This window comes from Mus caroli, unplaced genomic scaffold, assembly GCF_978045245.1.
Source record: "Mus caroli unplaced genomic scaffold, Mus_caroli_1 scaffold_12, whole genome shotgun sequence".
Taxonomy (NCBI): Eukaryota; Metazoa; Chordata; class Mammalia; order Rodentia; family Muridae; genus Mus; species Mus caroli.
Window position 1 is genome coordinate 37,189,084 of NW_028227267.1, and position 14,908 is coordinate 37,203,991.

The 14,908-nt window shown below is 42.3% G+C and overlaps 1 protein-coding gene, 1 long non-coding RNA gene and 1 pseudogene across 3 annotated transcripts in view; all 3 read left to right on the top strand.

Annotated features, from left to right (window-relative positions):
• Positions 1-14,908, top strand: part of LOC147001755 (uncharacterized) — a 347,644-nt gene that overhangs the window by 152,979 nt on the left and 179,757 nt on the right. The gene's annotated exons all lie outside the window — the stretch shown is intronic.
• The window catches only part of LOC147001759 (uncharacterized), a 51,734-nt gene that overhangs the window by 18,011 nt on the left and 18,815 nt on the right, over positions 1-14,908 (top strand). The gene's annotated exons all lie outside the window — the stretch shown is intronic.
• Positions 2,695-8,987, top strand: LOC147001760 (diphosphoinositol polyphosphate phosphohydrolase NUDT4B pseudogene; annotated as a pseudogene).

Sequence of the window (14,908 nt, forward strand, 5' to 3'; positions counted from 1 at the left end):
TACACACACACACACACACACACACACACACACACACACACACACACTTACACTCAATCAGAATGCCAAATAAATAAATTGATTTGGCTTTATCTGAGAGTATAATGAACAAAATTTGAGAAAAGCCATTATGAACTGCAGCTAACCCAGTCATACTGAGAGGCAGTATGTGGGACAGGCATCTCCAGCTGTTGAGAGGACCAATTGTTCCCAAATTACTGCCTGGTCAATTATGGAAAGGATTGGCTATAAACAAACATAACCTAGCAACTCCTACAAACCAACACCTGTGTAAGCTTTTTAAATGGCAGGATGAGAGCGCACACATTACTACCTTCATCCCCAGACTGTGATTCATGCCACAGGCTCTGAATAACTTTTGGAGGAATCAAAATGCCTGTGACCCCATATCACTCCTATCTGAACTTGAAGTTCTGTGTAGACAATCCAATCAGCAAAATTGATTTGGATATGCAGACAGCCTGGAGTTGTAGCCACCTGTGGTATGAGGGAATCTGGGCTTAACAGGGATGGCCCAAGATAGTCAGCAGAGATCTGGGCATAAAGACTACCTGTCATTTAAATCCTTGTTAGTGTAGTTGGCCAGGATTCCCTGAAGTTCGTCTCTGGCATTTTTTATGTTCTGGAGCTCTCTTTTGAGCTTCTCCAACCTCTCCCGTCTCTTCTCCTGCTCATTGATGGTGGGAGGTTGGGGGGATGCCTCCCCAACAGACCCTGTAGGTAGAAAAACACTAGTAACCTTGTAGAGATAATAGGGCAGGGAAAGGGAAACCATGCTTTGTCCTACACAGAAGCCTAAGAAAGGGGAAAATCTAGAGACACCGAGAATACCTGATAGTGCATCATAGATATCTTCAAGCTGGGCTCCTCAGCTAGGTCCCTGTTCATAACCACCATCACTAAACATATGCCTGACTTCCTATTGTAATCACCCTAGCCCTGAAATGCATAAGCTGTGCCAGGCAAGAATAAATGGAGGGCATTGTCTGCTCATATCTGACAACAAAATCAGTACCTCTTAGTACACTAGCCAACACTTTTCTAGTCTTCTTCAAATGCATGATGAGAGCTCATACACTACTATAGGAACCCCAGACTGTGAATCAGTCCACATCATATGTGTTCAATACCAAAGTGTCTGAGACGTTGATTCATAGGCAGGGGAATAGCCCTCTCTATTCTTGGCATCACAAGCTCATGTAACCTAGAGGAAACTATATTAAGATGAAGTACATGAACACTCTATACTGAGAACAACACTTTTCTATTCTCACAGAGCTTGCTCTGCCTAATTTCCATTCAGGGGGAAATTAAGATCTCTCAGCAAAGAAACTGCAGGCTTGTCAATACCAGGCTGTCTGTAAAACTAATCATCAGACACTCTTGACTCTGGTTCTACCATTGAAGAATCTGAAGGATCCAGATCATAATCCCTATTCCTGGAAGGAACAGCTGAAGCCCACATCCTCCAGGTAGCTCCCCAAACCTTGCCCAGGACTCACTGTGCCTTCTCCATGACCAGTTGTTTCTTGCCCTTTCCCACCATGACGGGCGTCCGGACTCTTTCTGCCTTGGTCTGGTGTCTGTTTGTATTCTATTCTCTCTCCCAAATACCCTGAGGAGCATGGACAACATTCCTCCTTGGGAACCCATGAGGATCTGAAGGAATACCCCACAAGCTGCTCTGGTTACCACAACAGTGGTGACATCACAGAAGATTCTAGGGTTCTCTTGGATAAAACAGATTGTCCAGGGAAGTGACTACTGATGATGTCATATGGAACTTCCATGGCCTACTGGTTTACCAGCTTGCCCCATCTTGACCAGTTTCTGAGGTGCTTTTTCCTGGAGTCTCTCTTTTGCCCCTGTGCATACCTCTTGGCAACTTCTCCTTCCAAAGCTAGAGATTTCTCTCTGCTTCACTACAAGTCCAGAGCTTTGAATGGGGAAAGTTTGTTAGTGCCATGGCATGGGTCGCTCATCTTTGTTAGGATCCTTTTATGAGGGAGATTCTTCTCCAATATAAATCTACTTCTGGGGTCCATTCATGTAACAAACAGTCGATTTACCCATGTGTCTCTGTTTCCCAGAGGCCAAAAACCTACTCCTGCCCCTTTACTTGTACAGGAGTTGGGTTATATATTTTAGTGTGCAACTGCCTTGAGATTAGACATTGTTTCAATGTAGTTAGCCATGGGTTTTCACAAAATCTCTGATTTACAACCCCATTTCTTTGCAATGAAAACTCCCTTGTACTTGGCAATTGAAGAAGTCAGGTACAGGGGCAACATCAAATTGTAAAGTTTATGTCCCTTCTTCAAAAGCTAAAATCCCACATTCTCTCTGTCTCCAAAACAACCAGACAAAATAGATATCTGTGAACAAAGGCCTACAGGGACATTGAATTTCTTCCTTATAGTCCCATTAGCTCTCACTTCTCTAGTTTCTACCTTTTTAAGTTCCCAGTTCTAGGCCTGAGACTGTTGGGGGTTTGAATATGATTCTGTATTCATAAGATATCCAAGATTCAATTGGATGGATAGGGGATGAAAAGGCCTCGTGTCCAGTAAAACCTCAATTTGAATGGATCTATTATTTCAAAAGGGGCTCTCTTTGGCATTGATATCAGTGCCTTCTGCCTTCTTGACCTGGCTGTGCTGAGTGCATGGTAAAATGCCGCCTAACCTCGCAGGTATAAGAGTGGAGAAATCATGCAAAAGCTTTCCAATTCGATTGTGTCGTCTTTGGCTACCACCTTTGATTATGGAACATCACTACAACAAGCCCCAAAGGTGTCTGGAGAGATGGTGGGGTACTAGGAAGTCCACTCTGTCTCTCTGTTAGTCGTATGAAGAGCCTTTATGGGGAACCAGAGAACATGGATAATGAAAAAGAAATAGTTATATTTTGGCTAGCTAATGATATCTGAGCTGGGAAAGCAATGGGGCAGGCATTACAATAAAATAGTATAGGGATGAATCCCTCCCTGTATTGGGTACAATAGGGCCAAAGTAAGAAGGAGGCCCATACACCTGTCCCTGAACTCTTCTGAGAGTTTTGTAGTGTTTCCGTTAAGGAACTCTCCTTTACTTGCATGAGACCAGAACTCTGAGGTCTGCATGCACCATGAAGTTTCCTATGTATTCATAAATCATTCAGTGTTTATTGACAGCTTTTGGCTATGAATGCTCCGCTATAGTTTGACACAATTGAAAGGGTGTGGTATAATTGTTGGTTAAGTGCCTTGAAGAGCTTTTCAGCTACTCTTTTAGAAGTTTCAGACTAGTGGATACGCTCATAGAAGTTTTCATTAAAAACAAGCTTGGACTCTTATCATCCTCCAGCAGGACACATATCAGTGATGTTAGTTTCCCACAATTGACCATAGTTTGGCCCCTCATATGTTCCCACTTCTGGCAGAAGTATCTGTCTTTACATGTATTTTCCTGAAAAACTGACATATTGCTTAGAGGAACTGAGCCAGGCTGTTAAGTCCAGTTATACCATACCTTGTTATGAGCAACTTAGAAAATTGTGTGGATGCCAGTCCTGTAGTCTGGTGAAGGTTTGTTTCCAGAAACCTGCCCGTATTTCTTGGCAGAGTGATCCTTCCCTCTGGTGTCCACCACCAAACATTGGTTTCAGCTACCCTTTTGATATTTTTACACTCCCCTTGTTTATACTATAGATTCTCAGTCAGCAGTGGGTCACAGTATGTCACCAGAATGTCAGTAGAATCCACTGTTCTTTATTTGTTTGTTTCTTTCCAGACAGGGTTTCTCTATATTGCCTGGCTGTCCTGGAACTTACTCTGTAGACCAGGCTGGCCTCTTACTTAGAAATCTGCCTGCCTCTGCCTCCCAATTGCTGAGATTAAAGGCTCGAGCCACTATGCCAGGCTTCCACTGTTCTTCGGGACAATTTTTGGCCAGCCAACTCAGTGCCCTGATTACTTGTGTCCTCAATAGAGTAATTATCTGCTGAAGACCCTGTGTACCTGGTTCCAGGTTTAATGAAGATGTTCCATTCATGTAGAGCATTCCTCAGAATCTTTCATGGGATGTGGAGGTGTTCATTAGTTCTAGTCAGATCTGTATCTTCATGTTTCTTTTGTCATGCAATTATTAATGAGCTTCTGTGGGTCATCATCTGTCAAGATGGTGGCAGAATTGAAGACAATGTGTTTTTCAAACCAGACTCCAGGATAGTCCAAGAGTAGGCCCTTCACCCATGCATTGAACAGCCAGGGCTGTGGTGTTTCTTTGAGAAGAAACTTAACTGCATGGGGTGATGTAAGTATAAGATGCTGACCCAGAGGTAACTTATCTGCTTCTCTCAGTAGAATAGTTGTAGACACCACAGCTCTTAGACAAGAGGACCAGCCTGAGGATAAAGGATTCAATATCTGGACAGGTTGCAAATATTTTGTGATTCCATGAGCCTCAAATATGTAGTTCCACACTTTTTGCAAATTGAATCATTTCTGCATTCCTTGCATGGTACCTAGTAGATCAACATGAATGATCATTGTGATGTGTTCTTAGATTCTATTTTCGAGAATTTTATTGAGCATTTTTACATCAATATTTGTTATGGTTTGTCTATGCTCAATCCACTGAATAGCACTCATAGACACTGTGGCCCTGTTGGAGTAGATGTGTCACTGTTGGTGTGGGCAAGACCCTAAGTAACCCTTACTACCTGGAAATTAGTGTTCGATTAGCTGCCTTCAGATGACGATGTAGGAATCTCAGATTCTCCTGTACCATTCCCTCCTGGATGCCACCATGTTCCCACCTTGATCATTTGGGATTGAACCTCTGAATCTGTAAGCCATCCCCATTCAAATGGAAGGGGAAGCTGCAGAGGAGCCTCAAGAACCTCTTGGTACAACTAGGCATGAAGTTTGTTTAGCTGAGTCAGAGTGTTGTTCACAGTCATATCTACTATCTAAGCTCTGGAGAACCACCTGTCTTTGAGGGATAGAAGCTCCTGTGGGTATCAGGTGATGGAGGGTTAGAAACAGCTCTACTAAGTACTCAACCTGATACATAGAGTCATAAGAGGAGACACAGCTCATACACAGGTCTTAAGGGAAGGGCAAACTATCCAGAATCTGAGTACCCAAGGCTGTTTATTTAGATTAGACAAGACAACAGAAAAAAAAAAAAGGGAGAACCTAGTAAGAGCCAATGGGGAGAATGTGGCCAGGTGCTCCTGGCGATCATGAACTCTTCTGAGATTTCCCACCAAATGTTAATGTGGATTATGAAAATAGAAAACGTTCACTTTGTTTTATTACATTTACCCTGTTAGAGTTGATAATCCATGCAGGGAGGCTGAGAAAGCGCTAAGATTTCCACCATTCTTGAAAGCCACTACTCTTCTTTAGGTTCCCAGAAGGTGGAGATTAACAATGAGTTGAGCAAACAGCGTCCTTGAAACATTTGGAGATCTGCTTTGGGTGGCAGATCTTGGAAGCAGCAGACTCAACCAGGAATCAGGAGTTTCTTAAGTATACCTGTCTGTTTCCATGGCTTGTTTCCCTGTGAGGTAGAACAAATTTCAGGGCCAGCTCTGTGAACACAGGAAAATCCAAGAGGTAATTTTGATTTGTTTGTCAGAAATCACAGTAACTGTGTAGGCAGCATGACAGTTATGTGATAAATTGAACTGAGTGTATCATCAAGCCTGGTGCATGTCCTCGATCTGTTATTACTCTTTGTGTGATTCATTCAGCTTCCTAAACAGTCTCAGTTATCCTGGTTGCTTGGTGTCTTTGAAATAGGGAAGCCTGGCATAGACAGTGCCTGAAAAGCCCTGCATTTCCAGCCAAAGTCATCATCATCAAGGAAATGCAAATCTAAAGTACTCTGAGATCTTACAGCCCTCAGAATGGCTAAGGTCAAAAAACAAAGGGATATCTCATGCTGATGAAATTGTGAGCCAAGGAGAACACAGTTGCTGGTGGGAGTGCAAATTTGTACTACTATATTGGAAATCAACTTGATGGTTTCTCTGAAAATTGTAAATATTTCTACCTCAGGACCCAGTTGAACCATTCCTTGGCATATATGTAAATGATGCTCCACCAAACTACAAGGGCACTTGCACACCTCTCTTCATAGCAGTACCTGGATTGAAGGTGGGAGGCACTCTAGGAAGAATTAGAAACCTAGGACAATGGAAACCCCCAGGAAACTTGGAGGGTGGCTGTAGCTAAGACTCTTAGAAATGGGGGATGTGGAGTCTGAACTGGCCATCTCCTGTAACCAGGCAAGTCTTCCAATGGAGGGACTGAAACAACAACCCAGCCACCAAACGTTAGACCCACAATTTTTCCTGTTTTTAAGATGATCAAGATAAAAGATGAGGTAGAATTTGTGGAAAGGGCCAAATAATGAATAGCCCAGTTGAGACCCATGCCATGAGAGGGAACCCCCACCCCCACATAATTAACGATATGATATTCTTCTATACTTGCAGACAGGGGTCTAGCATAACTATCATCAGAGAGAGACTTCACCCAGCAGCTCTGGAAACAGATAAAGAGGCTTGGGGAATTTGTGGAAGAGGCAGAGGAAGGGTTGAAGTAGCCACAGTGGTCAAGAACACCACAAGATAATCTACAGATTCAACTAATCTGAGCCCATAGTAACTCATAGAGACTGAACTGTGAACCAGAGACTATGTAGGGAATGGACCTAGGTCCTCTCCACATATGTAACAGTTTCATAGCTGGGTCTTCATGTGGCACTCCTAAAGTGGGAGCAGAGACTGTCTCTGACTGTATTGCCTTCCTTGGCATCCCCTTCTCCTGACTGCAATGCTTCATCTAGCCTGAAAAGGGGAAGATGCACCTAGGCTGACTGCAACGTGATATGAGAAGACTGGTTGTTATTCCTAGGAGGCCTCCTCTTTTCTGAGGGGAAGGGCAGGAAGAGTGGCCTGCAGGGGGCCACTGGAAAGAGGGATTGTGAAGGGAGGAGGGTGAAGCTAAGATCTGCATATAAATAAATAACTGATTAAACATTAAAACATTAATAATAATTTTAAATCCTTACATTTTCATAGTGATGAGAAGTTAATAAATCTAATGGTAATGAAACAACTTGACTATAACATAGCAAACATGTTCAATTCCATTAGAAGATGCCATTTTTTTAAGAAACATTCCCCCTAGATTCACACATTTCTTAAGTTGTTGTTTCTGTTGCTATTGATGTTTTTTGTTTTAAATTAGATATTTTTTTATTTACATTTCATAGTTTTCCCTCTGAAAATCTCCTCTCACCCTCACCAATCCCCTGCTACCCAACCCACCCACTCCCATTCCTGGTCCTGGGATTCCTCCATACTGTGGCATAGAAAATTCAAAGGACCAAGGGCCTATCCTCTGATTGATGACTAACTAGGCCATTCCCTAATACATATATAGCTAGAGCCACAAGTTCTACCATGTGTTTTCTTTGATTGTTGGTATAGTTCCAAGGAGCTCTGAAGGTACTGGTTAGTACATATTGATGTTCCTCCTATTGGGCTTCAGTCCCCTTAAGCTCCCTGGGTACTTCTCTGGCTCTTTCACTGGGGACCTTGTGCTCCATCCAATGCATGACTGTGAGCATCCACTTCTGTATTTGCCTGGCAGTGGCTGAGCCTCGCAGAAGACAGCTATATCAGGCTCCTGTCAGCAGGCTCTTGTTGGCATCTGCCTAGTGACTGGGTTTGGTGATGGTTTATGGGGTGAGTCCCAGGAGGGGCAGTCTCTGGATGATCCTTCCTTCTGTCTCTGCTCTCAACTTTGTCTCTGTAACTCCCTGCATGGGCATTTTATTCCCCATTCTAAGGAGGAACGAAGTATCCACACTTTGGTCTTCCTTCTTCTTGAAGTTCATGTTTGTTGCAAATTGTATCTTGGGTATTCTAAGTTTCTGGCCAATATCCACTTATCAATGAGTACGTCTCATGGAAGCTTTTGTTGTTTTTAAGGAGTTATTTTTTTTTCTACTAGCTTCATCACTCATATAAAATTTACAGGATTTAAAAATCCTAACTTGTTCTGCTTCTCTGCATGGTCCACACTTCTGCTTCTAATTATCTCTGTTTTGCTTGACCTAGCAGCCTAGTTCTTCCCTTGGCAAGGGAGGTGGGTGCAGCCAGGAGTGGTTAAGAGCAGCTGTGGGCTCCAAATAGAGCAGCAGGTGCTGGAGCAGAGGTGGTGCTTCCACCATCTCTCCCTGACTGCAGTAGCCTGTGTTCAGCCCCTCATCCCTGGAAGAGCTCATCCTTGCCATCCTTGTTAGCACTGCCTATGCTCCTCCCAGTGGCACCAGAGCACTGTGCTTTCTTTGGCACTACTTCCTGGTGAGGTGGCATAGGCCTGGTCCCCACACTGGAGTCCTGAGCATAAGCAGCAAGAGCCCAGGTCTAGGATGAAGTTCAAGACCAAACAGACACTGAATATACCCTCAAGGGCTTCAATAATGAACAGCCTGCCTGTGCTTCCACAGCAAGCAGGAGGAAGAGGTGCCTTTGGTGAGTAGCAGTAGTACCCAGAGCAATGGATTGTCCCAGGAGGAGGGTTGGAGACAGAGTAGGAGCCTGGCTGTGCTGCTGTGAGGGAGGTTTATGAAGAGGCTGGAGGTAAAGAAAAATTAGGCAGACTCCTGGGAATATTTGAGCAGACTCAACACTGGAAGCCCAGAACACATGTTTATGTTCTAACAGTCACTGAACTATTGGAAGGCTGGGAAGACTCTGACTATAGGAAGGAAGAGAGAGTGGTTCAAAGGACATGTAATCAAGGTTCTTCAGTGACATTAGCCTGTCCACACAGAGTATCTAGAAAACTAGAGCTGGGATGTTCTCCAACCAATGGAGAGTCCAGGGTCCCTTCCCTCCCAGATAACAATGCCTTGTTTGTGAGTGCTGCACAGCCCTCTGGGGTGCCTTCCAGTATAAAGTAGAGAATGGAAGCCCCTCCCATTATGCCATGCATATGTCACAAGGAGAGGTTCCTTTCTCTTTTCTTCTAACACCTCTGAGTGCTGCTGGCAAACTGTGCATTTGCTAGGCAGGGATTTCAAATAATTTTCATGTATTTCATCTGCTTTCAAGTCTTTTAAACTAAATAATAAAATAGCAAAAATATTTTTAATACGCCAAAGGCATGTGGAAGTTTTTTAAAGCCTTCATTGTACTCCATTACTTTGTTTTTCATTTAATAAACTTTTTAATATTATCACTTTGGTCCACTTAACATTGTATGGTTTATTTTGACAGCTCACCTAGTTATTGTGTATATTATTTCCCTGAGTTTTTTCTTACGATATCAAATAGGCTCCAACTGTTTGTTGGGAATTAATGAAAAATTTGGGAATGTAAAGAAATATATCCACCCCAAAACACAACAGAGTCCTGCTCTCCATTTGTAAACTACAGATTTGGGTTGTTTCTGTATGGGCCAGTAGCCTTTGACAAAGCACTTTAGCTTACTATTTCTGAGAACCTGTTCACAGGCAGAATTATGTTACAGTCAATGTACTAGGACAGGTTCCCCATGGACCCAGTGATTTGATGTGAAAGAGTGTGCTGTTTTTTTAGGGAAAACTGTCAGTACCTGCATGTGACTCAGCACAGCTCATCCTCAATTTCCAAAATTGTGTGTGTGTGTGTTTCAGGATACATGTGTGTTAGTGTGTGTGTACATGTGTTTGTGTGATATATATAGTATATGTGAACATGTTGACTGTGAGGGATACACACATGTGTGAAATGTCCAGACAAGAAAAGAACATTAAGTGTCTTGTTCTGTTCCTCTCTGTCCTATTCCCTCCAGACTGTGTTAACTATCTGGGCCATTTTTTGACTCTTCCTCTCTTAAACTGTCTTTTACTGTCCTCCATATATTGCCCTCATTGTATATATTCTTAGGATCTAATTGGTCCAAAAAAGATGAGCTATGCTTATGATGTGATTTGCGCATAGTTAGGGTGGGGAGTAGATCAAGGAAGTATGATGCATGGTGTGATTGCAGAGTAGATGAGATAGTTCTTGCAGAGACCTGAGTAGAAGGAAGGAGATGGGGATTGTTAGATAACAGATGTCAAATTACAATAAGAAAAAGAAATTAATTCTAGTACTTAACATTGTAGAAGGGAAAGTTCAGTTCCCAGAAACTTATTATATTTGATGGAGAATTAAAGTAAAAATAGTTTCAAGTCTCCAAATGAGAAGATCTGACAGGGTGGACAAATGAAGAGACACTTCAGAAAAAGCATCTTAGGAGAGAAACTGTTTAGCTTCCATTTTCATGTGACTGCCCAGCATTGCAGGAAGTCGTGACAGCTGGTGCTTGAGAGTACTGGTCACATCACACTGACATTCCAATGCAGAGAGAAATGAACACAGATATGCTCACTAGCTCGCTTGAGTGCTTACTTGTGTTCAGCTCAATTCTCCACCTTTATGCATTTCAGGGCCTCCTCCCTGTCTAGGGAATATTGCCTCTGAGAGTGGGCTGTGGTTTTTCATATCATTTAATTTGACTAAGAGAACCAACCCCAAAGATATGCCCACAGGCCACCCATGGAAAAATCCCTTGTTGAGACTCTCCTCTGAGATTGACTCCAGGTTGTTTCCAACTGACAATTAAAGCTAATCTTCACAGACTTGGTTACAGCAAGTCCTTGTTTAAGAAAAACATTTCTATGTTACAGGTAAGCTGTTCCTTTAAAATAAACCAGAAACTAGTCAAGAGGTTTTATATTCTGACTATTTTGATGAAAGTACTTTAAAATTCAACCCCCGGATTCTCCATAATCCATAATTTGTTTGCAAAAGAGTATTTAGCCACTTTAAATCTATCTGATGAGATGAATATTTTCAGGGTCGTATGGTAATGGTCATTATACCTAGGAGAAGAAAATTAAAGAGTGTGGAACAGCTTCTACCATAATACCAACCAACAAGAAAACATTAGGTCAAAATGAAAATGGGAGTTGAAAGCTCCCAATGAAAAGAAATGATAAGTGATTTGATAGTTGTACATTGTGTTCTTGTATTGAATCTTCACAGAGGATAAAGTTGTATGCCAATTAGAAAATCTTTAACATTGCCAACACTCTTGCTAGACAAACACCAAAGTGATCTTGGTTAAAACATATTTTCCTATATCCACTGCAGATATATAAAGAAGACATGTTCCCACAGTAGACAGCCAAAGTTGATCTCAGGGAAACAGGAGATCTGGGGTTCTCTAGTGTAGTATACTGTAGTGCCCTGTGGTGCAGTGTGCTGTGGTGAAGTGTAGTGTATTGTCCTGTAGTGTTTGTTGCTTGGTGTGCCTGAGGCCCTGGGCTCCCTCTCCAGTTTAGCCCATTTAGAGAAGCTGAAATTAGAATATCAATTGCCAGATCTTAGGACAGATGTTGGGAGGGTGATGGTGGTCTGGGAGTTGCAATCTAGGCTACCAAGAGATTACCTCTTCTATAGACATTTGGTGGTTTGCAATGGGTCAAATATCTCCAAGGAACTGCTAAAGAGTAATAGATAAGTTCTCAACATACAGAAAATAATGTGATAGATGCCTGAATTGATGGCTGTGCCAGATACCATCTTCTTCAGCAATGTGATCTTACCATTGACTTCCAGAAAGGAAGGGAGAGCAATGGCAGCAGTCTTTAATGATTGGGGAGTGTGTATGAGATTCAATGATGAGCAACCCCAAACAAGGTACCCCAAACTTGGCCCTGGGCTTTTCATTGGGTAGTATATTGTGTTCAGGGGGTGAATTGTCAGAGCATAATAGGGTATTTTCATTTAAACCTCCTTTATATGTGTTTGTGAATTATAAAGCTTCCTCAATTATAGGTTTCCTCATGGCCTTTCAAAAGTCTTCAGTCATTATCCCACCTCTATACTACTTCCTTGTCGTAGTGTGGTTTTGCTTTCTGCCCTGAATTGATGGCTGTGCCAGATACCATCTTCTTCAGCAATGTGGTCTTACCATTGACTTCCAAAAAGGAAGGAAGAGCAATGGCAGCAGTCTTTAATGATTGGGGAGTGTGTATGAGACTCAGTGATGAGCAAATCCAAACAAGATAACTCAAACTTGGACCTGGGCTTTTCATTGGGAAGTATATTATGTTCAGGGGAGGAATTGTCAGAGCATAATAGGGTATTTTCATTTAAACCTCCTTTATATGGGTTTGTGTATTATAAAGCATCTTCAATTGTAGGTTTCCACATGGCCTTTCAAAAGTCTTCAGTCAGTTATCCCACCTCTATACTACTTCCTTGTCTTAGTGTGGTTTTGCTTTCTGCCCTGAGGCACAGGTGTGGGAACCCACTGGGCAGACCAAATGCAGACATGGTAGATTGTATTTATCCTAAGCCCACTGTCTGATATTGACCTGGATGGAAATGCAATTACACAACTTAGGGGGTAGAAGAATGTACCTTTGGGCATGGGAGGTGGAAGCTGGGGTTCCCTGACTCCTTGGAGTCCATTTGACAATGGAAACCACAGGCAAGAGTTGTGAATGGAGGTTCTGAATTCCATTGGCCTATGTTTAGGAGTTGTGGACAGGGACCCAGGAAATCCTGGACATACAGACAGTGCTGGGTTGCAGGGAGTTCACAGCAGGTTTGAGCCTGCTGGCCTGCAAAAAGACCAGGGCAAGGGGTTCTCAGAATCTTGGACATGCAGGTACTGCTAGAAGTCACAGAGGAGCTGAGCATGGAGGAGGCCAGTAGGCTGAGAACTAGCCTGGAAAACAGGGAATGGGGAATTCTGGGTTGGCTCAGAGGTGGCTAGTCCATGAGTATTGAGGGGCCTTCTGTTGGAGACTTAGATGGCAAGGCTCTGTAGGCAAAGGCTTTTTCTCCGTATAACCCACAGTTGGTTTGCTGAGAGAGACAGTCCTTGGTTCTAAACTGTTTATTGATTATTTTTCATGGAAATGAAAGCATAACACGTCTTGAGGTTAGACTAGAAAGTAAGTACCTTCTGAGGAAGGAATGTCCAGGAAGGGAAGCTTATTGACTGACCCCTACCATCTTCTAGGTACCTCATTAGCAGGGAGAACCCTATTCTGTTCTAAATGACCACAGGCCATGTTCCTATGGAGAGATTTTTAGATGTATTAGAGAAATACTGTTGTATTTCTCATTTGTTTATTCGACGTGGTCATCCACAGGAGAGTACATTATAACTTTAGCTAAATTTATGACTATAAAGATAGAGCATGGATCCTTTTTTTCATCCTGACATTGGGATCCACATAGTTTGACACATTATCCACATCAAAAGCTCAATTTTCTCTGGAGCTCTGGCTGGCTGGGCACTACTTATGAAGCCTAAACAACATGATACTTGAAGAGTCCCATTCCTCCTGAAACTTCTAGTGTTACAGAACTATTTATGAACCACACATAAATGCAGAATGTCCTTATGATAGAAATAATTAGGGATGATGTTTTATTCATAATTCACTAATTTTATTCAATAACATCTTAAAGTGGGGGAGTCAGTTTATACACTATATAGACTTAGCAAAAACACAAATTAATTACATTAACAAAAATATAATGAATATATAATGAAACTTCAAATGAAAACATAGGAAAACCAAAGACCCAAAGAAATCAAAACTCTAACCAAAAACGAAACACAATAATTAAGCTAAGCATTATTCTCTTGCTGCAGATGTTCAGCACAGACCCACAGGCTGTTGCTGGCCTTGGTAAAATAGTGCAAAGGAAGTCACTGATGGTAATAATCTGTTGAAGATGAATATAGGCGTGCCTCATTGGGGTGGGTGTTCTGCTGATGGACTAGTCCTTCCAAGGCTAACATGAGAGATGTTACAGATGATACCTCAAAGTTTTTCAAATTCAAATGACTGGTCACCATGAAATAATTCTTTATGACCCAACAGGATCAGCCAAAATTGGCATTCTCAGAGTCCTGCTGGATATCCAGCAGATCTTGATGTATGTCAGCACTTCTCTGAAGCCTTCCAAACAGGCAGTCTTGCTGGACAGAGGCTAGACAAAATAAAGGCCTCATTACCCATAGCTAACCAAAATAGAAGAAAATGCAGCCCAAGGTTGCCATGGTTACAAGGATTAGATGTGGTTAATTTGCTTTGCACACCCAGTGCTCCTGGTGAACAGTTGTGTCGGAGCAAGATCTTGACCTGGTCTCTGATCTGTTTGAGCTTCTGCAGAATATTTCAGACCTATGGGACGAAGAGAAAAAAAGCCTGTTGAGATCTTGCCATGTCAGCGATCCAGCAAACCCCAGCTTTACTCAGCAGGACAATCCAGTATGATCTTTCATCTGAGATCTTTCCTGTATCTCCATAGGAGAAGGGTCAGAGAGCACCTGGGCCTGGATGTTTTTCTCAAATGTAAAAAATTGCTTGACACTGAACTGTGAACTAGAAACTGTGCTGGAGTTAAAGTAAAACACCACATTTCTCCAATAGTCTAAATACTTTCTATTGAAAAATAAGTGCGTATCAGTATCTGAATCTAACATTGAACAGAGGCCTTCTAGAGAGCCTAGCAAATGTTGAAGTGAAGGCACTTCTTATTTCTGGAGTGCAGAATCCTTCTTGGCTCTCCTTGTGAACCCCTATATGTGGGAATCCCCAGAGAAACCATCTCACAGGAAATCCATGCACATTGAAAGGATACTGTAATCAGTAAGAGTGTGCTTCATGCAAAGCTTTCCAAGGGTAAGGACTGAACTCTAAAAGGATATTCAGGAAGGAAAAAAAAAAAACAAAAATCAATAGCCCCGCTGTGCTTATGGCTCCTTAGGTACTGCCATCCTGTGCTAGTACCTCATCTCAGAGACAGCGAAAGGACTCTGCATCTT